The sequence below is a fragment of the Nanorana parkeri genome, unplaced genomic scaffold, assembly GCF_000935625.1.
Source record: "Nanorana parkeri isolate BGI_ZX_2015 unplaced genomic scaffold, ASM93562v1 scaffold1179, whole genome shotgun sequence".
Lineage (NCBI taxonomy): Eukaryota > Metazoa > Chordata > Amphibia > Anura > Dicroglossidae > Nanorana > Nanorana parkeri.
In genome coordinates, this window is record NW_017307447.1 from 450,831 (window position 1) to 473,056 (window position 22,226).

Genomic DNA, 22,226 nt, shown 5'->3' on the forward strand with positions numbered 1-22,226 from the left:
TATGATATAGCTGGCAAGCTTATAAAGCTAGCACCAACTTTCTATGGACATCTAATGAGACCAACATCTAACTATGATGTGTACTGGGAATGCTAGGCACTTCTTGATGCAGTGCACATGCATGCTTACCAGAAAATAGGAGCCCAGTGACCACAAAAGATCTGAATTTTTTCAAATTCAGTAAGATTCCAATACACCCTACACATTGGGATTAAAAAAAGTATCTCAGCGCAACAACTTCTGCAATCCCCACCACTGCCACTTTGTGCGTTGAATTTGTATACAGTGCTAGCATTAAATCAAACAGCACATCCAAATACATTTAAAAGTATCATGCATCAGAATTCATTCTCTTTCAAAGAAATCTGGTGGTATTCTGGAAGTAAAGAGACTGTGGAATTAATGAATAAATCAGAAATACTGAATAGGAAATTTAAACCGGCTTTTTGGGTTCAATCCTACTATAATTCCCCTTCAACCACTACCTGCAGGTGTTAGCTTTTATCAATATTCATTGATTAGTGTTGACCCTTTTCACAATATTCACAGAGTATATTAAAAACAGGGCATATGACACACCAGTTGTTTGTGAAGTTAAACTTTTATTTTGTCAAGTTTATTGGAACAAGTTGAATACAAATAATATACCCATGGATCATCTCAAGAGGTATAAATGCGTTGTACAGAATTTCAACATCATAAGATTAGGTATTACTCAGAGCTTAACCTATATTATCTCAGGCCAATCTCCTTACTGCCATTCACCTCCAAACTCATAGAACGCCTTATCTACAATGTTGTCCATTGTATCCTCAATGATATTGTATTCTGATGATTAATTTGAGCTGTAACATTAAAATCAAATAAACATACAATGAAAGTTTTCATGCACTATAATAAGCAGCTATGCATGTACAGTCCTCTACTTATATTTAGACCCAAGCCATAAGATAACTAAAATAATTATCATTACTATAAGGCTGTCCTTTGAGTTCAGATCTGTTGATTACCATGCCTAACAAGTCCTCTATCATTCCTTGACTGGGGAAGAGAGCAGGTGGTGCAAGACATTCATGAGATAAGAGAAGAGAGCCCATATGCTGCTATCTCTAAAAAATACAATTACATTCAAAGCTTGACACAGCAAGAAATGTGTAATAAATTATGCAGGAACTCTTTAGCTGTCACTATAAAATTAGAGAAGCAATAAAGAGGCTACTTTAAAAGAACTGCTTGATATTCAATGCACTTTTCCGACAACAACACTAAGGAAGGCTTGAGTGCTTTCTTGGAAAATTGTTGGAAACAAACCAGAGAGTCAATTTGTTTTAGCAATCAAAAGCAGGAATATAAACATTAAACGTTAGCTTGCTTGTCTGCTGGTTTAGAACAAATTTAAAGGGAAAAGAAAAATGCTTGTGGGGAAATGTGAATTAATCTAAAGGTGCCCATACACTGCTCGATTCTCGTACGAGAATCGCGGGAAATCCCACGATCGTACGAGAATCGAACAGTGTGAACGAAGACGCGCGACCGTTTCTACTGTACGGTCGCACGTCTTTTGTCTAAGGAGCATGTTAGAAAACCAGCTGAGAATCGTACGATTTTCGGCTGGTTAGAATGGTGCTCGGGAGACAAATGCCGAACGGGCCGGTGTGCGCACGTTCAGCATTGCGGTCATCGGAAGCCCGCCCCTCAGGGGGGCGGGCTTGCGATGATCGAGAGTGCGATCTGCCTGTCCAAGATGGGCAGATCGTAAGTTTTTTTAATCACTTTACAACCATCGCAAGACTAAGGTCTTGCGATGGTTGTACAGTGTATGGCCACCTTAACCCTTTCTGTTATATTACTTTGTGGTAATTAATGGGGGACTATATGTAAGAAAGACAGATTATACACAGCAAGTTCTGTTTTCATTTCATAATAATCTCTATCAGCTTCTCAGCTCATGCAAGTGTAGCCACTGGCTTTATAAAAAAAAAAAAATGTCAAGCCAGATTATTATTATTATAATAAAGGATTTATATAGCGCCAACAGTTTGCACAGCGCTTTGCAATATAAGGAAGACATTACAATAACAATACAATTCAAGACAAGATGGTAGATTTTTCCTTTCCCAAGCAGCGCTAAGAAAATGGCAACCAACTGTTGTCTGTGATACTAGATTACTAGATTACTTTCTCTGGGAACACTTTTCACATAAGAGGCCCACATATGAGATGCTTTTTTTGGGGGGTCTTGCTTAATTCTGTGGTATCCTTAAAGTGTAACGGTGGCCAAGATGTGGTCATTCAAATATTAATCTAATTCTGATTAATCAGTAAGTTAGCCCTAAATCAAGCCCTCACTGACCTATGTAGCTCCAGGTACTCCAGGGAAATTAATCCTCACATTTTACAGGGAAAGCATTAAAAAAGTTATCTGAACATGCTACCCCTTCCTAGCAGGGACTCAGCTGTGCAGCTCTCCCAGCAACGACTTTGCAGGCTTCCAATCTCTATTGTAAACAGAGTACAGATGCATCAGGAGGGGTAAGCAGGGTGATATGAGCTGCTAAGAGTGCCAGCTTAAATGGTTTCAGTACATCCTTAGTATATCAGCTGTGAAATTTGTGGAGAAATTCCTCTAGCCACAGTTTTACATTAAAGTAAATTAAAAGGAAAAGGTATGTGGAAGGGAATTGTTTTTGAAATAATCTCAGTGGCAATCCCCAGTCTATATCTGAATTATACAAAAACAAATTATTGATTTCAATGCATATATACATTTAATGTAATTGTTTCCAGTACTCAACAGGATTGATATGTTCTAGAATGCACTGTATATGTAATATGTGTGGGAATTATACTAACATCGGGCCGATCGGGTCCATCTGTCAGTTTTTCAGCCCGACCCGATCGTTTGCTCTATGCAAGTTTATGTGCAGCCATGTGTACAGATGAGCGTCTATTTACACCTCGTTAGCCAAGCTCTGGCTATAGTCCGGAGAAACAAACAGATCATAGATCCATTTCAACGGACCGAATCGTCCCAGACCGGGGGTAATCTAATGTAAACTGACACATGTCCAATTACATCGGATTCCCCATAGACACACATGGGGTCCAGCAGTTTCAGTTTTTTCCTCCATTACAAGATGGAGGAAAAAACTGTACGGACACGGCTGTCACAGCGGTGACATCCTCTCCGTACTGATGTGATCAGGAGAGGGTCTGTTGATGGATCCTCTCCTGACACACTCGTCTGAAAGTGGCCTATCTGTTCTAATCAAAACTGGAAACCTGATAGAACTTTGATTGTTTTGGGGAGGATGGGTATTTCAAACACCAATGTGTTCAAAGTGTAGCTCTAGACATCTTGTTCTATAGAATGCGGAAAGTTTAAAGTGAAATTGCACATGTCTTCATAAAAGGAAAAAATTTGCATTTAGTATTTCTTTTTGCATTGGAGCCAGTAAAGCATTGCAACTGTGACCAGTAGATTGTGGTTGCAATGCTCTGGCTTTGGCAGACTCTTCCTCCAGTCCATGTTCATACTTCAGTAAGGACATTCAGTAACATGAATGGGAGGCAGATTGAATGAGCCACAAGTGCGGTGATGTCACTGCACTCATATTCCATTTGTGAACTAAAAGACCCTCTGCAGCGAAGGCTGATGGGACCTGTGATTCTTCATTCACATATGCTGTCAAAAGATCTATGAATGAATGATTCGGCTGTGTGGGTGAAGCCACGCACAGGGGGCTCAACTAAAAAATGAATACAATACAAGACAATATTACAAGAACCCAGTGATTCATGTAAATGGGGGAGGTGGGGAGGCATGGACTGGGGGTTACGATCTGACCATGTTTCATGCTACACCCTGAACATGGATGTACTATGAAACATGGTCAGAAAGGTAAAATTAGCACTTAAAACCATTTATTTTCTAATTCTAACCAGCAGACATAAGAATAATGAGTGGCAAATCTCTGTGAAATTAGGGGAATATCCCTCATAGCTGCCATTGGTTTCCCTACTGGAAGATTCTGCTTCACTTCCTATTTATGGACAACAGTAACATTTTGAATGTCTCATCACTTTCTGTTCTGGTGTCAATGGTCACTAAGACAAGTTGAGAAGGTATTTCTCCCCAGTGAGGGCACCGACAGCTATAGCTTTGGTTACACATAGGGGTCTATTCACAAAGCTGCCGAGGGCAGCCGAGTGAATGACCGATCAGAAGTGAAGTGAGCCGAACACTGTTCGGCTATTCACTTCAGGCTGATACTGCTGATTTCAGCCGTACATCGGCTGAAATCAATTTCCCCTTTATGCTGACAGTTGTAGACACCTGAAAATCTGGGAAAACTTGTCTTTGGAGGTGAAAAGATTAATCATCTGCCTGTATTTTTCTATAAGAAATGATTAATTAATGGGAGCATGGCAATGGCATATTTTTGCCTTGTTGGCACTAAGATGTGCTTCTCTTTTCTATTTTAGAAAGTTTAGTGGTATAAAAAATATAAATATTAAATAGAGAGTTGCTGTCATGAGAATGACTGCATTTTTTCAGTACTGCATGTATGTTCTAGGAAGTAAGCACAAAAGGGGGCGTGCCCCGGAAACACATTAACGGCACTACACATTGGCATTGCCTAGTGGACATCTTACTGCCTGTCAGCTCTCATCCCATGGCTGTGTGATTTTCATGTTTTGTGAGTACCATTCGGTTTTGCACTTTTATCTACTGAAATAAAATTGATCTGCACCAGGAAGGCGCCCCCCTTTTGTGCTTACTTCCTAGATTCTCAGCTTTCCCGGCTTCTTTGGGGCAGCGTCCTGCAGTGTGCCTGAGAGGATTTCCCTCTGGGGATTGACCGTCTGTGGCGCTTCATTGTTTTTATAAATCCTCAGGATAGGGAACATGTATATACAGTATAAGTACAGGGGGAGCAGGTGAAAACTAGTAGAGTAAATATATGGTGAGTTATAAAGGTTTACAAAGCTTTAATAGTTTTCCTTTGGGACCATGTTTGCATGTTACACCCAGACTGCTCTTTTTTTTAAATTTGGCATGCGTGTGTGTCTCCACTTACACAACCGCGTCATCTATTCACAGATCCTTTGAAAGGTCTCATCAACCACCACCGCAGAGGGACTCAATGTAATCCATTCATTCTTCCTCTCATCCATGTCACTGAATGTCCCTAGCTCAGTAGAGACAGGTATGGGAGGGAGGATCTGCAAGAGCCAGAGCACTGCACCCATGATCCAGTGATCACAGTTGCAATACTTTAAATGCACATCATTTTCTTTTATGAAGAAGTGTGCATTAAATATTTTTTTTAAGACAGTGGACTTTACCAAAAATGAACAAATGTAACAAAAATATCACTTATTTGTGTATTGATCGCTTGTAGATCCACAAATCATATCTGAATTTGTGCTGACACTGTTTTGTTCCCCATGGTCCCTGTGTGTTGTAAAGTAGCCACTGCCCCAAGTGATAGACCTTTGATCTCAATACAAATGAGAAAACTAAACATGAGATTGCAGGAGTGAGCTTGGAGCAGTGGCTACTTTACAACACACACAGGGACCATGGGGAACAAAAGTAGGCACCCTCCAGAAGGAAGGACAGTATCAGCACCAATTCAGAGATGCTTTGAGGATCTACAAGTGATCAATACACAAATAAGTTACATTTTTGTTTATAGTTGAGGTACTTGGTTTAATTTTTAAGATTTAACTTTTGAGTATAGTGTCACTTTAAGGCCTTAACTATTAGAGTCAAACCCTCCACATCCTTTGGAGACTGATTATCTACAATTAGGTGTGACTTTGAAAAGAGGTGGGCAGAGCTGGACACATTAGTGATGTACAGTAACCTAGGGACATTACTCAGGTATAAGTGTTGATGTCTTGATGTCTTATTGTCTGTCTTACAATCTGTCCTTGTCCATCAGCATCTGTTGATATCTATCAATCTTATCCATCTGTCACAGTCGGAAGTACATCAATAGGCTCAGTTCACTAAGCACTAGTGATTATTATTTGTAAAAATGACCATTGCTTTTAGCACTGATAGCCAATGAGAGCTGAAAATAACACATGTGTGTTAGGTGAATTGATGTTATCTGTCATTCTGTATCCATCTGTCACATGGTGCAATAATTCCAGTATTTTTTATCATGTACAGTAGGAGATATATTATGTCATATTTTTAACAAATGTCAGCACAATAACAGCTTTTATAAAAGTGTAGATTATATGGATGCATTACTAGTAGTTAGACATGTGCACTTTCAAAAAATTTGTTTAGTTTCGTTTCAATTCCGATTTTGTGTTATTTCGTTTTTCGGGATTCGGGTGTGAAAGTCAATACGGATTCAGAATTCAGATTCGGACGAAATTCGTTAGTGGTAGTTCGTTCGAACGTTCGTTTCGTTTTCGTTTCTTATTCGTTTCGTTCATTCGTTCATTCGTTTACAGCAAAGCGACATTTGAAGGGGAAAAAATGTTTTTCTCCTTATCTAATGCCACTTTGCTGCAACGAACGAAACGAATAAGAAATGAAAACGAAACGAACGGTCGAACGAACTACCACTAACGAATTTCGGATTCATTTGCATTCGTTATATCTGTAATTCGGAATTCGGATACATCCGACTGTCCGAATTTCTGACAATTCGTCTGAATTTCGTTTCGGAACGAAACGAATTGCACATGTCTACTAGTAGTTACTAGACATGTAAATTTCATTTAGTTCTGAATGGATATTCGTGTAAATGTCATTAAATTCGGACATTCAGATGCATCCGAAGTCCGAATGCAAACTAATCCAAATGTTCCTTTAACAAAAATTTGGATCATCCGAATTTCATTAAAAAGTAAACTTTTTTAACTGTTTTATTGGCTGTTGGGGGTTGCATTACAGGCACAATCAAGTGACTTAGTTTGGATGGATCCGAAACCAAATACCGAACCAAATCAAATTTAAGATTTTAAATCCGAAAATTAAAGAAATTAAAATTGGAACTGATCTGAAACAAAACAAATTTTGAGTGGGGTTACATGTCTAGTAGTTACTGTACATCAGGGGCACCCACTATTTTTCGTCTGGAGATCTACTTTTCAAATGACGAGCTCATTGAGATCTACCAACGAAAAACACCTGCATTCAGGGGCGACTTCACTTCTTCCCGGATCCCCGCTGGGGAGAGCAGCGGGGATCCAGAGAAGCGGCAGGAGGAGAGGACATGGCGATCTACCAGTGATCGCTACGTGATCGACTGGTAGATCGCGATCGACCTTATGGGCACCCCTGCTGTACATGATGGCACTTAGTCCTATTATTGTGCAAGCTTAGTCCTAATTTGGGCTATGGCCTAAGTCAGATTTTAAATAGTACTAATGCACAATTTTCAGTGAGTTTTAATCACTTGAATATATTGATTGAATATAATCAAGTCTATAATGGAAATGTTTCTGAAGATGAACTGATATAAGCCAATCTATAGAAACCATTTCTGAAATCAAATCTGAAATTGCTTAAAAATCATTCTGCCCTTAGCGCTACTGCATGGTGGTGATTCTGTGAAATCTTAAATAGGTACTAGTATCCCTTAAAGTTCATGGAAGGAAATGAAATGTGTTAAAGGTTATGCAAAGTCAAAACTTTATTTCTTTTTTTATTTTGAATAGAGAAAGTACGTTTTAAAGCTGTCAAGTTTGTACTGTTGTCCCCACTGGGGAGACTAACCTCCACAATGACAGTTGTCTCCAGTAAAGAAAGTAATGGTAAATCCCAATTCTTAAGGTGCCCATACACTGTACGATTATCATACGAGAATCGCGGGAAATCCTGCGATTGTACGATAATCGCAAAGTGTATGGAAGGCGTGTGACCATTTCTACTGTACTTCCGTCGAACAAGCAGGCGGGAAAACCCGCCGGGAATAGTACGATTCTCGGCGGGTTAGTAGCCTGCTTGTTCGACAACTGCCGAACTGGCCGGTGTGCACGATGATCGCAAGTACGATCTGCCTGTCCAAGATGGGCAGATCGTACGTTTTTTAAAATTACTTTACAACCCTCGCAAGACAAAAGTCTTGCGAGGTTTGTAAAGTGTATGGCCACCTTTTGAGAACAAAGCAAGGGGAAATCTGCCAATGATGACATACCAGTGATAACTAAAAAGGAATCCCCCTTATTATGGGAAAATTGCCACTTTCTGTTGTGCCTCTGGTATAGAACGTAAATGGACATCTCCCTGACATTTTCCCAACAAAAATTCTTTATAAATATTGTAAAAACACATCAGTTTCAAAACTTCTGAACATAAAAATATAATATAAAACTGAGCCAAATCCATTTTGGCTTCTCTCAGCACTCATCACCAGTGTAAAGGGGGCATTTTTACCAACACTAAAATATTAGGTATTTATTGGGGTCCATTAATATTTTACTATGGATGCCTGTACTTGGTGAGCTGCTTATCGCAATGTGCAGCTCCACATTGGGTGGATTGTGTGATTCGAGATTTCCTAGATGTTGTCGTGCTATAAGGTGGACTCAATTTATTAGTTGGTGGTTGATTTCATAAAGGCAAATAGGCTCTTCACTTTGCATGGAAATTTGTACTTTGCAGGGGGATTTTCACTCAGCTTTATGAATAGGGTAAAGCTCTGCTAACTTCCATCATCCAATTATGTGCAAGCAAAAAAAACTTTTTTTTTTTCCTTGCTGGTGATTGGATATTTAATCCAAAGTGAATTTCCACCGAGTTAAGGGGAAATTCCATTTCACAGTGAAAATTCCTTTGCAAAGTGAACATACTATTCAACTTTAGTAAATCATCCCCACTGTACAGGTATATGTCCCCATAAAAGGTTACAGATTGATTCCACTATACAGGGGGTGCCTTGTGGAATCATGCAGCTACCACATTACATATATTTGTAAATGTATGCAACTAAATCCACTGTTTGTTTTATAATTTAGGAAAACAAGTTAACAGGGTGTTATAATGATCTTGGGCCAATTTTATTCACTGTATATGTTTATACAATTTTTGACTGATATTTTTTAACATTTATACAAAATGTTAACTTTAGATACAAACATTTAATACCGGGTACACCATATAATTTGCTTTTGCAGAGCACTCACTTTATGACCTTCTAATTTCATACAACTTCATATACAACAGAGGCAGAACAAGGCGAGGGTGGTATTCACTCACTTGACATATTCAATTCTGTGTGCATGAGTGTGTCTGTGGATTTTTTCATCAAAGCAGTTAGTTACATAGTTACATAGTATTTGAGGCTGAACAAAGACACTAGTCCAATTTTTATTTTTATTTATTTTATAATTTTTTTTACTTTTTATCAATTTTATTTTTTTTTATTCCCATTTTACTTGTATAAAACGAGCTGCAGATTCCCACGCTCTACATTTAGGCCTGCTTCCCTGCAGACATAGACTTTTTTTAATTTTAGGTCAACTGCGATGTCAAGGGAAAGTACTATATATTGTACAGCAGTAAAACAAATACAGTATGTATGCCTTTTAAATTGCCATCCAGTTTCACTTGCATTAAATGAGACTGCTAAATGTTTTAATAGATAAGCCCATAAAATAAATTGGACATTATTATATCGAGAATTTCATGAAAAAATTTCAAAAAATATAGAGATAAAGATATTGTAAATATATCACCCCGATATTGATATGTAGATAAGGTCCACATAATTGAATGTCACTGCAAGTGCAAGACCAAATGATCTTCTTTATAAGTATTAGGGTCATTAATCAAATGTGAAAGGTTGTTGTAATCACTGGAAATATTACTCAGCCAGAAAGATTTTAATTACTTTGTATTCAGGGAACATGCTCCAAGGATAGAATTAAGTCACAGAGTGTGTTCCTGTTTAAATTAGTTTATACCATACCATACCATACGACGCATCATCTACTGGCATTAATATTTCAAGCAAATTATATTGCTAGGCTTCTATATTGCTCTCTAATTGACTTTTTAAGGGTAAAATAAAACCAACGTAATGAGAGGATAGCCTAGAGAACATTCCATATTTCCTTTTGATATTAACACTGTAATGGGTATTTTATTATTTAAGAAATGCATACTGCCATATGTATATTGTATACATTATCAAAATTTAAAATGAATGAAAGATCTATGCGAATATATTTACATGTTGAATTCCCCATTTTAAACAGTATTTCCTAGGTTATATACAAATATATATTACAAAGTATTGATGTGGCTCCTACGCCTAAGAGGGCACTACACTATTAAACAAATAGAACACACTTGTCTTGATTTAACTACTTGAAGTACACTGTGTTTCACCCCCTTCCTGTCCAGGCCATTTTTCAGTATTCAGCGCTGCGGTACTTTGACTGACATTTTTTCCGTCGTGCAACGCTGTACTGAAATTAATTTTATACCATTTTTAGGGGACAGAAAAATAGATTATTTTGGTGGTATTTAATCACCACTGGGGATTTTTATTTTTTACTATTTAACAAAAAAAGTACCACAAATTCTGAAAAACGTTTCCCTACGTTTTCTTATGAAACATTTATTATTACCCCAATTTTTTGGTAAAGCGTAAAAGGCAGGGTCACATCAGGTAAATAGACACCAAACATGTCAAGCCTTGAAATTTGGCACACCTGTGAAATCGCAAAACAACTGCCATACCCAAAATTAGCCATAGGCGACGCTTTAAAAGCTTTTACTGCTCATCAGTTTAGTGTTATCAGTGATTGATGGCCCTAGAATCATTGCTCATTCGGTGCAACATTCGAGATGATATGTAACGTGTGCAGCACAATGGGCGCAATGGTCATTTTCGCACATAGGCACACCCGACGCATGTGTATGTGGGGGCAAGGGACTTTTAAATTTTTTTGTGTTTTTTAAAAAACATTTTTATATGTGATTTAATTTGTTTTATGCTTCTTTAACCATTTGCTGACCAGGGTGTTAAACCCCGTTCCTGTCCAGGCCATTTTTCAGTATTCAGCACTGCGGTACTTTGAATGACATTTTTTCCGTCATGCAACGCTGTACTGAAATTAATTTTATACCATTTTTTGGGGACAAATAGAGATTTCTTTTGGTGGTATTTAATCTTTCTTTTGGTTTTTATTTTATTATTATTACCCAATTTTTGGTGAAATATAAAAGATGGGGTCACGCCGGGTAAATATACACCATACATGTCAAGCTTTAAAATTGCGTGCAGATTAACAATCTGTAACCACTCTGATCATGTGATCACAATGACAGCTAATTATAGTGATCACATGGATTTGTTTACAAAATAAATGTGACAGCTCAGCTGCTAAATTCAGTCTGGGTCTGGACACCTAGGTTTCAATGACCTCTGGTCATTAAATAATTAATGACATTAGAAATAATGCATGATTGCACTTAAATAATACGCCGTTTTAAAATTTGATGTGCAAACAATAGATTTTGCTGAATGTAAAAAATATTAGGTAAAACAATTTAGTATTTTAGTTACCAGCAGGATCTGCCTTCTCGTTTTGCTTTTCCTTTGAATAAATCTTTTGTCAACTGACATGTTATTGATCATGCTGTCTGGTAATAACTTTTGGGTGAGATACCCAAAAGTTGAGATACCTTCAATCTATTCGTATTAGAATTGCTACCTTGTTTATTAAACCAGTCTGTCTCTTCTGTAAAGACTGAAGAGAAGAATGTATTTAAGACATCTGCTATCTCCCTGTCACTGATAACCAACTTCCCCTTTTCATCTTTTATGGGGCCTATGTGTTCTGTCCTTACCCTTTCACTATTTATATATTTAAAGAATTTCTTAGGACTTCTTTTGCGTTCAATAGGTATGCGTTCTTCATAGTTTCTTTTTGACACTCTGATTGCTCTTTTGCATTTTTTTGGTTGCATAACATTCCTTGTAGAGCTGAAATGCCGATGATGACCCCTCTGTCTTTTTTTAAGGCCTTTTCCTTCATTTATATTTCTTTTCACCTTGCAATTTAACTACCGTGGTTTAACATTTGTTGTTTTGAATTTGTTGATAAATTGAATGCACCGGTGAATGCTGTTATTTAAAATGTCTTTAAAACATTCCCACTTGCCTAAGCATTTATATGCAGGAAGGTTTGGTCCCATTTAGCGTCATATAGTAAGTATCGCAGCTTATTAATGTAAGCTTTTTTTAAATTCAGTGTTCTTGTCATACCAATATGTCCATGTTTCCTGGAGTTCACTGTGAACATTATCGCTCTATGATCACTGTTCCCCAAGTTGTCCTCAATTTCCACATCTGCAATCAGCTCTGTGTTATTTGAAATTAATAAATCCAACAGAGCATTTTGGGGCTTCTACCCTTTGTCCCATAAAATTTAATTGGAGTAGGTTCAAGTGACGGACCTTAGGTGACTGTGCAAGTGACAGGCCTTAGTTGAGTACAAAGGTCACTTTTGTCCTGGTCACGGGACTTTCCTTTTAACACACTTATAAAGACTTGCTAACTTTACTAACCTATGAACATTCAATACCAATTATCTGATATACTGTATATAATTGAAACATGTTTACATTTAAACAGATTAAATAGATTTTGCTGAATGTAAAAAATATTAGGTAAAACAATTTAGTATTTTAGTTACCAGCAGGATCTGCCTTCTCGTTTTGCTTTTCCTTTGAATAAATCTTTTGTCAACTGACATGTTATTGATCATGCTGTCTGGTAATAACTTTTGGGTGAATATAGCTGCTCATGAAGTTGCCATACATCAGGATTGATTTTTCATTACTGCCTTGAAAAGGTCAACATTTTTATCCAAATATTCTATTAAAACAATCTCTGGTCAGTCTAGTTAAGTAAATGGATGGAACTGTAAACAAGCATTCACATGACCTTTTGTCACATATTAGACACTTACCTGCAAATCAGTATTCTATGTAATTTTCAATATAAATGTAATAAACCTTTTTCTGTCTATTATTTATCACATGCAGTTTCAAAGAGTACTATTTCAGGGTGCCATTTCATGGTATACTATCCTTTCAACTGTGTGACGGACAAGAATTGTGTTATTGTTTATTTGTTTTTAGGTTTGCAAACCCCATTCTTTTGATTGCTAAAAATGTTTGAATGCTCTCATATCAGTCGACGCACATGCATGTACGCAGTATGATTCAAATGAGTGTATATTCTTAAGAGTTTGTCCTAAGTAGGCAACTATTTTTTACAAATAATTAATAAACTATAGAACACAATGACAATTGGTGGCACTGGGTTGCAAACAAGCACATTTCCGAAAACCTATAGAAAAATTAGTAGCAGCATTCAAAACAAGTTGGAAAAAAAGATAAGTGTTTTTATCTAACCACATAATATTATACTTGTATTCATCAGTGCTTATGCTGTATATTTATCTTGGTTACATTATTATTTTTTATAATAATATAGAACAAATATTCTAACACCATTTTGTATTCTTTATCAATAAAATACAATTTCACTGTTTGTACATCCTTGTACAGAAAATATATGTGATTGTTCACCTTTACAATACTTAACATCTGTTTTATTTCTGAGATCACCTATACTTTGATGCTGATTAATTTAAAGTAGGGGGAAAAAATGGAATTGATATCTAAATTTAATTTTATGGATAATTAAATTCTTATTGCTCACACTCTTTACAGTGGGCAGCAACCCCACTTTGTTCTCAGGGGTATAAACAAATGCACTCATAAACAAGGAGGATTTTGCTGCCGAGGGACAGCCAAACCTGCTCAATGTAAATTTGCCATTAATTAAATCAGGCCCATATCTGAATTACTGTGGACCATAAGGGTTCTGTTTCAGTTTGTAAGAACAGAAAACAAGTTAACGTTAAACTTGTTGTTTCAGCCTCTCAAATTACCTACAGGTGGCTTCATCAAGGTCCATTATGATCATAGATGTACTTAAGCTGAACCTTTAGCAGGATTGGTGACCAAAACTCAACCGCATATTCAAGATAAAGCCAAACCAGTGATATATAAGGTGTTAGAATTATGTTTTTATCTCTTGCAAAACCCCTTTTTTTTCATGCAAGATAGTATTCTGCTCACTTTGCTAGCTGCTGCTTGGCATTGCATGCTACTGCTGAGTCTGTGGTCTGTGAGGACCCCCAGGTCTTTTTCTATGCCTGATTTCCCAGAGAAGCACCTCCTAGACAGTAATTTGTATACATGTTTTTAGCTCCCATGTGCATAACTCTGCATTTTTCAATACTGAATCGCATCTGCCATGTTGCAGCCCACTATTCTATTTTATTTAGGTCTTGCTGACATGATTTTATGTCTTGTTAAGAATGTATTGCCCTACATAGCTTAGTAACATCAGCAAACATTTAGATTGAGCTATTTATTCCAATTTCTATATTCTTAATACATAAGATAAACAGAATGGGTCCCAGGACCAAACTCTGGGGCATGCTTAACTCACAACTTTTGACCAATGAGAAAATGAGAGAAATTTATTGCCACCCTCTGGGTACATTCCTGTAGCCAGTTTTCCACCCATGTACATACAATCTTATCAGTACTGATATACTTTCATTTGTAATTACATCTTTGTGGGGGTACTGTATTAAATGCTTTAGCAAAGTCTAGATTCACCACGTCTACTGGTCTTTCTCTTTCTAAATTACTACTCACTTCCTTAACGAATGTTAATTGAATGGTCTGACACCAACAGTCCTTCATGAATACATGTTGGTTGGTTTATGATACCATTTACAAATTTATGAATTTAGTCCCTCATTCCCTCAAATATTCTGCACACTATTGACGTTAAGCTGATTGTCCTAGTTACAAGGGGCAATTTTTGTCCCAATCAGTGGTTACCATTCCTGAAATTCCTTAAAGTGTCCATAAAGATTATAAACATTAGTCTGGCTCTAACCTCGCCAAGTTCTTTTGTTTACATTTAGTTTTTCTAGACTCTTTTTCACTTGGATTTGTGCCACTGAGATACCTTCAATCTATTCGTATTAGAATTGCTACCTTGTTTATTAAACCAGTCTGTCTCTTCTGTAAAGACTGAAGAGAAGAATGTATTTAAGACATCTGCTATCTCCCTGTCACTGATAACCAACTTCCCCTTTTCATCTTTTATGGGGCCTATGTGTTCTGTCCTTACCCTCACCTTGCAATTTAACAACCATGGTTTAAACATTTGCTGTTTTGAATTTGTTGATATATTGAATGCACTGGTGAATAATGTTATTTAAATTTTTTTTTAAACATTCCCACTTGCCTAAGCATTTATATTCAGGAAGGTTTGTTCCCATTTAGTGTCATATAGTAAGTATCGCAGCTTATTAATGTAAGCTTTTTTTAAATTCAGTGTTCTTGTCATACCAATATGTCTATGTTTCCTGGAGTTCACTGTGAACATTATCGCTCTATGATCACTGTTCCCCAAGTTGTCCTCAATTTCCACATCTGCAATCAGCTCTGTGTTATTTGAAATTAATAAATCCAACAGAGCATTTTGGGGCTTCTACCCTTTGTCCCATAAAATTTAATTGGAGTAGGTTCAAGTGATGGACCTTAGGTCACTGTGCAAGTGACAGGCCTTAGCTGAGTACAAAGGTCACTTTTGTCCTGGTCACGGGACTTTCCTTTTAACACACTTATAAAGACTTGCTAACTTTACTAACCTATGAACATTCAATACCAATTATCTGATATACTGTATATAATTGAAACATGTTTACATTAAACAGAGTTACCATACATTTAACATGGTTGCTTGGTGTATGGGCATCTCAGCATTGATATTATGTCAGTGTGGTGAAGTCTTAGTAAAGAATATGCTGAACCTTATTTAATACAGTAGCATAGTTGACAGAAAATGTAAGTCCCAAATTCAGGAACTCATGCCTTAAATCTCTTTACTTATTTGGACCATTACTTAAAACACAGTCATTAGCAAAACCACAAAAACAGAATAGAAGAGGTCAAATGTAGGTCATTTCCATTAATAAGAATTTTTTCCAGTCCACCAGTTTTTGACTTTTATCAAGACTGATGTTAAAGACAATACATTTCCTTTTGGTGCTTTAATACAACTGCAAGTCACCAATAGAAAACACAAGATACATTGCAGCCTTACAGCCTTATTGCTACAGGTTTAAAAGCTACATGGCCAAAGCAGGTGTGAGAGCACTCATCTAATCGACAACGCATGCTGATGGATTAAGGGGTGGGTAAGGCTGAAGGAGATAAAAGGAAAAGTAAGGTATGTGTAGGGTAATGAGCCAAATGTGATTTCTGGTGTGTCCTAGCCTAAAAGTACATGTAAATGAGTGGTCACCTGCTCAGTTCCATATTATATGGGATGGAACTGTCAATATGCAGTGTTAATGGATGAGATGATCTGGTGTCTAGGTCTGAAGCTGTTGGGAATTAAGAAGTTGGTTTGTAGTAATCACACAGGCATATTTGTGTCTGAAAATAGGCAACATTCAGGATGGTGCAAACCAATGGCGACTGGTTCTTACTCCCCCACTGTTAAGAACCACGGGGCTAGCCTCTCAACCAGGGAATCACTGGAAGCTTGACAACATGCAACAAAACACAGAGCAGACGCCACCTCCTAGTGCAGTATGTTTATTGACCAAAGGATTAAATAAAAAAGTAAAATGTTCTACTCACTATTCCTAAAGCAAACCAGGCATATCAATAACAGAGTCCGGTGGTCCAAGAAAGCTGTATAGTGGTGGGGAGCCAGCCCATGTTTTATAAAGAGGCAAGGGATTGTCAAACATTTTAATAAGAAATAGTAAATGAAATGTTAGCATTTTTAAGCAAAATGCTACTGCATAGAAATGCTGTTTATAAATGTGATTTGTGTGAGAGTTCCACTCCTCCTTATATAGAATGCAGCTTTATAAAATAGAAATAACATTTCTAAATGTAATCTCTATCTGCTATCCTATATTTATTTATTTATTTATTTCTAGATTTCTATTTTACATTCACATGCTGGTGTTTGCTGTGCTCAGAAGTCTAAACTTTGACACTGTGCTGCTAAAATGTAATGTCTAATAAAAGTGAACAAATTGAAGCAGTATTGATAAATGCATTTGTCTGGTTTTGCTGTCTGGAGACAAAAAGCAAGCAATGTCTCACAGTTCAGATGAGGTAGACAGTGCAGAAAACATGAAATATCCATTCACAAGATGGGTTTTGTTTGTATTCCCTTTATTAATACTGATTTTTATCATGGCAGTGATAAAGAAAATAGACCAAAATAAATTCATGTATTTAAATGTTTTAACATTATTTTTCTTATATGTTGTTTAGCTTTACAAAATGTTTGGTGAATTATAAACTTTTTTCAATGGACTTTTAGACATAATGTGAAAAAGTTGCATCATGGCCATTTGTATTGGCAGATATAATTATATAAAAACTGTCAATAGGAGCGTATTGATGATCCAATATTTACACAATGCTTTGACAAATTTATCATTGATTTAACAGTCAGACCCTGAAAGATTTTTCATATAAATAAAAAAAATTATTTATCATTCTCTGGGCAGCACTGTTGATTGCAGCAGAGTGTAGGGGGCATGTTAGAACAGTGGAGACATTGCTTATGTTACTAGTCAAATAGGCTGCTCACTTTGCAAGGGAATTCTCCATTAGGTTAGTAGATGTGGTGAAAATTCAATTTCCAAAGCATACCCTATCACATGCAAGGAAAATTTAAAAACGCTATTTTTCCTTGCACATGATTCGATCAGAGAAGTTAGCAGAGCTTTACCTTATTTACTAAACTAAGGGGAAATTCCCCTGCAAATTGCAAATTCCCTTGCAGAGTGAACAGCCTATTTGCCAATGTGTTTTTGGGGAACAACATTTTGGATAACCTACAGTACTGAGGAGATCTTGCCACTGACCATGATACATTAGAGGTGAGCACCAGCAGTGTTCCCCCATTATGGCCAATCATGACAATCTCAATACAAATGACAAATGAGTAAACTAAAAGTGAGATTGTAGTCCACCATGGGATTCAGCATGAATTCAGAGAAGATTTGAGGATCTACAGCTGAGCGATACACAAATAAGAGTTGAGGTACTTGAATGCAATTTTAAGATTGAGCTCTTTAGTTTAGTGTCACTTCGCATAATGTATGGCCAGCCTTACTGGTTTATTTGTTGTTAAAGGAGTTCCCAACAGTCCCAGCATATACTATTGTGCTATAACATCAGCATTGTAATAGGAATATACATTACAGTTATTATTTAAAATGCAATCAAAGCTTACTGAAAAAAATCCCCTTTATGTAGTTAGTGCTCCCTTCTGTTTGCCCATCACTTCCATAACTTCCTGGATTCCTAGTGTGCTTTCCATCTCATTCCCTGCTGCTTAATGTGATGCAATCTCAATATCTCAACACTACATATCCCATCATGCATTGCTTCCTGCAAGCTAACAGATGCTTGCAGACAGCGGGTAGCTGTTTTTCACACATAATGGGTAGCTAGTTACTGTCCCTAGCCACACATAACCGCTGTATGTGCGTCATCTGCAGGCACCTGTCAGCTCAGGATTCCTGCCACTGTGCTCATATTTACCTATCATGAGCCATAGATGCTGACATTGGGACAGAGGGAGGGTGAGGAGGACTTTCAGATGTTGTGTTGTAGTTCATAAGGCAGGCTTTGTGAAAGATGTGACACAAGGAAGTGCATTCACAGTGCTGAGTGAAATTGTGTCAGTACATTGAAGAAGTACATCCATTGGATTTCTTCAATGAGTAAGTTTACAAACTTCTGCATGGATATGGTTATTAAGAGTGGGATAGAATTTCAATATGGAAATACATATTTATTTTTTATTTTTGACTACAGATACACTTTCAATTATGTGTTTTCTGCCTGCAGTTCTCCTTTAAGCCTAGGTATTGACATGCTACAGCTCACTTCATGCATTTTTCAGATAAGTTTTCCTCTGTAACACACATGCACGTGTACACGCACACACACCTCTAGAATATAATTTAAAACGATTACATTTTAATGGAATTTTAAAGTTGTTTGCAGTCTTTTTAAATTAAAATAGCACCTGATGATCCTGCCAGGAAAGTCCTCGTCCTTTTATAGGTAGACAACTGACTCCTGCTCTTGTATTGTCACCTGTCATAAAGCCTCCTATCCTCCTATAAAGGAAGAAACCAAGCAACAGAATGCAACTTATGAGTAGCACAGGAAGAATGAAACATCACTAGAAATGCCCTTTTCTGCAACATATAGTCACTGTTTTATAGGCAACATATCTTGTATTGTCATCTCTATGGGGGACATTTCTTACAGTAATGACTTAATTTCCTGACCAACAGCGGTCAGTTTCATAGTTACATAGTATTTGAGGTTGAATAAAGACATTAGTCCATCAAGTCCAACCTATTAGGATCTCATTCTAGGAGTACCTGTACCCCTACTATACAAGACCGTTGACCAGGCAGGCTGTATTGCAGATCCAATGCCCTATAAAACAAGATACTTGTTTTAGAAAATACTGTAGATAAGTGATAATATCCAACCCAGTGCATTCCTTTGTACCTCCATGCTCCCTTCCATTAAGCCTTCCACCAGGCATACCGCGACTGGTGCTTGCACTCAGAGATCTAAATCCTACTTTATCTAAAGGAGGACTTGTCCCTGTTTTAAGTAGCATGGTGTAATTAGCACTAATGACTTTTAGGTCTAGTATCCAGGATTTATGTTCCCCAAGGCCCTATTTGCATGTCTATTGTTTTCTTTGCTTGAGTGGATATCTTCTATGTTTCTTGCACAGTTAAAATAAATCTACCTGTATTGTGGATATGTGATCTATTAGGAGACTAGAAACTGGTGTAAACAGGTCAATATTTTCAGAAATGCATTATAACATTTGTTAATCTGTTAGAGTTATTAACTGAGTTTGCATGTTCTCCCTGTGCTTGCGTGGGTTTCCTCCGGGTACTCTGGTTTCCTTCCACACTCCAAAGAAATGCTGGAAGGCTAATTGTCTCCTGTCTAAATTGGCCCTGTGTGCATGTGAGATAGAGACCTTAGATTGTAAGCTACTTAAGAGCAGGGAATGTTGTGAATGTTTTGTATGTAAAGTGCTGCGTCAATTGTCAGCGCTGTATAAATGCCTTTAATAAATACAAAAATAAATAAATATAACACAAACTAAAGCATACAGAGTTGCTCATATATGGTTGTTTTATATAGGTCAAATAGGATTTCTTTGGTGCATTTTTGAAATGTACATTAGTTTGCATCATTTTTGTTTAAAGGTTTTCCATTTAGAAGTGGTCTTCCTGCTAACTGCAAAATGTATGACTGTTGTGTATTTTTTCACTAGCAGTCAATAAAATCAGACAATTCAGTGGTCTAGAACTTATTGCTCTATTTTAAAGCAAACCTAAGCTTTTTCTATAATCCATAGAATTGTTTAGTAGCATTGTAAGTCATATAACATCTAAAGAACAAAGCCAAGGCTTTTATGTTTGTTTGTTTTTTCATTTCAGGAATATTGATACATTATATGAAGATTATTTGTATTTGTGACAGGAAGATGAAAACATTTAATACATTGGGGTTGATTTACTAACCTTATAAACACGCCACGGACAAGTATACACCTCTGTAGTGTGTTACCTCCCAGCATGATCTATTGGTGGAATCTAGACACCTTTGTAGTGTGTACACACCCAGCAGGTGTGTTGTGCATGAATTGCAAGGTGATGTTGTGTAAATTAGCTCTATGTTGTGTTGCTTGCGTTGATGAATGCAGGAATGTAAATGCATGAGCTAACCATTTTTGTCTAAACTGTGAAGCAGCATTATATATGCATCATGTGCATGATTTTTCCATTAGTGGCATTAGTGGCATTAGTGGAAATATGCTTTTAGAGACTTTTTGGTTGATAAATACGTTTTGCTGTGTGAAAATCACACGCACCTGGTGCGTGCGTGTGTTTAGGTTAGTAAATCACCCCCATTGAGTCAAATCTCCCACTTATAATTCAGGTGCAGATTGACCGCATGATTTGTAAAGCTTAAAAACATCTGTGACTTTGTCAGAAAGCAATGTACTCTGCTGAGCAAAAGAAAACAGCATTTTTTGTATCTACAGTTTTCTATAGACTTTCAACTAAAATGCAAGGGAAATATATTTGTAAAAACATATTTTAAAGTGTATTTTCACTTTTGCAGCCAAATTAGGACAACACCTTTTTTATATTTGTTATATGTTCCCATCCACATAGCATAAGCTATGAAGCTATAAATATATATATAGTGGTGAAACACGTTAGCGGCGTTGGCATGGTGTGGGAGACTTTCATGGTGATGTACATGCTGATCATTATTCTTCTGGATCTCGCTTTTTGATGTTTGCTTGGATTTATTTCAATACATTTTGGATATCACTTACTCTGGTCTCTGTGCGGCTGATCTTTTGGAGACTGATTTGGGAAGTGAAAGGCACACTACAGTCTGCACCCAGAGTGTGAATTTACTGCAGCTGAGGCTGGAATAGAACGGTGAGTCTTTGGCGATCTTCCAGACATATAGAGGGGTTTTCTCAAATTTGACTGCAAAAGTAAAAATGCACTTTAAGTCATTATTATAGTCTTTAGCTTAAATACAGTTTAATATGATTTTCTAACTGTAACAGATTATTATCACAAATAATGAAAAAATACAATAGGAATTAACAACTGAATAATAATGAGTACTCCCTTGTAATAAAATGTGTGGCATGCATTTTGAAAATGTTTAACAAAAAAACAGTGATTAGGACATGGGTCTTACCTCAAATAATGAAAAAGATACAATAGGAATTAACAACTGAATAATAATGAGTACTCCCTTGTAATAAAATGTATGGCATGCATTTCGAAAATGTTTTACAAAAAAACAGTGATTAGGACATGGGTCTGAACTCATGGCACCAGCAGCTGCAAAATGGAGGGGCAAAAGTGAGTTTTTTGTTATCACTAGTTTTCTAGATGCTCACATAACAGATTCTGTGAATAGAATAAAATAGAATAGAGGTCAGATTACATTCTGCAAAAGAACTCAGAGAGGAGGGACACAACTCTCCTCTTTAGACATGTGCATGATCGAAAATCTAGTTTCATTTGCATAT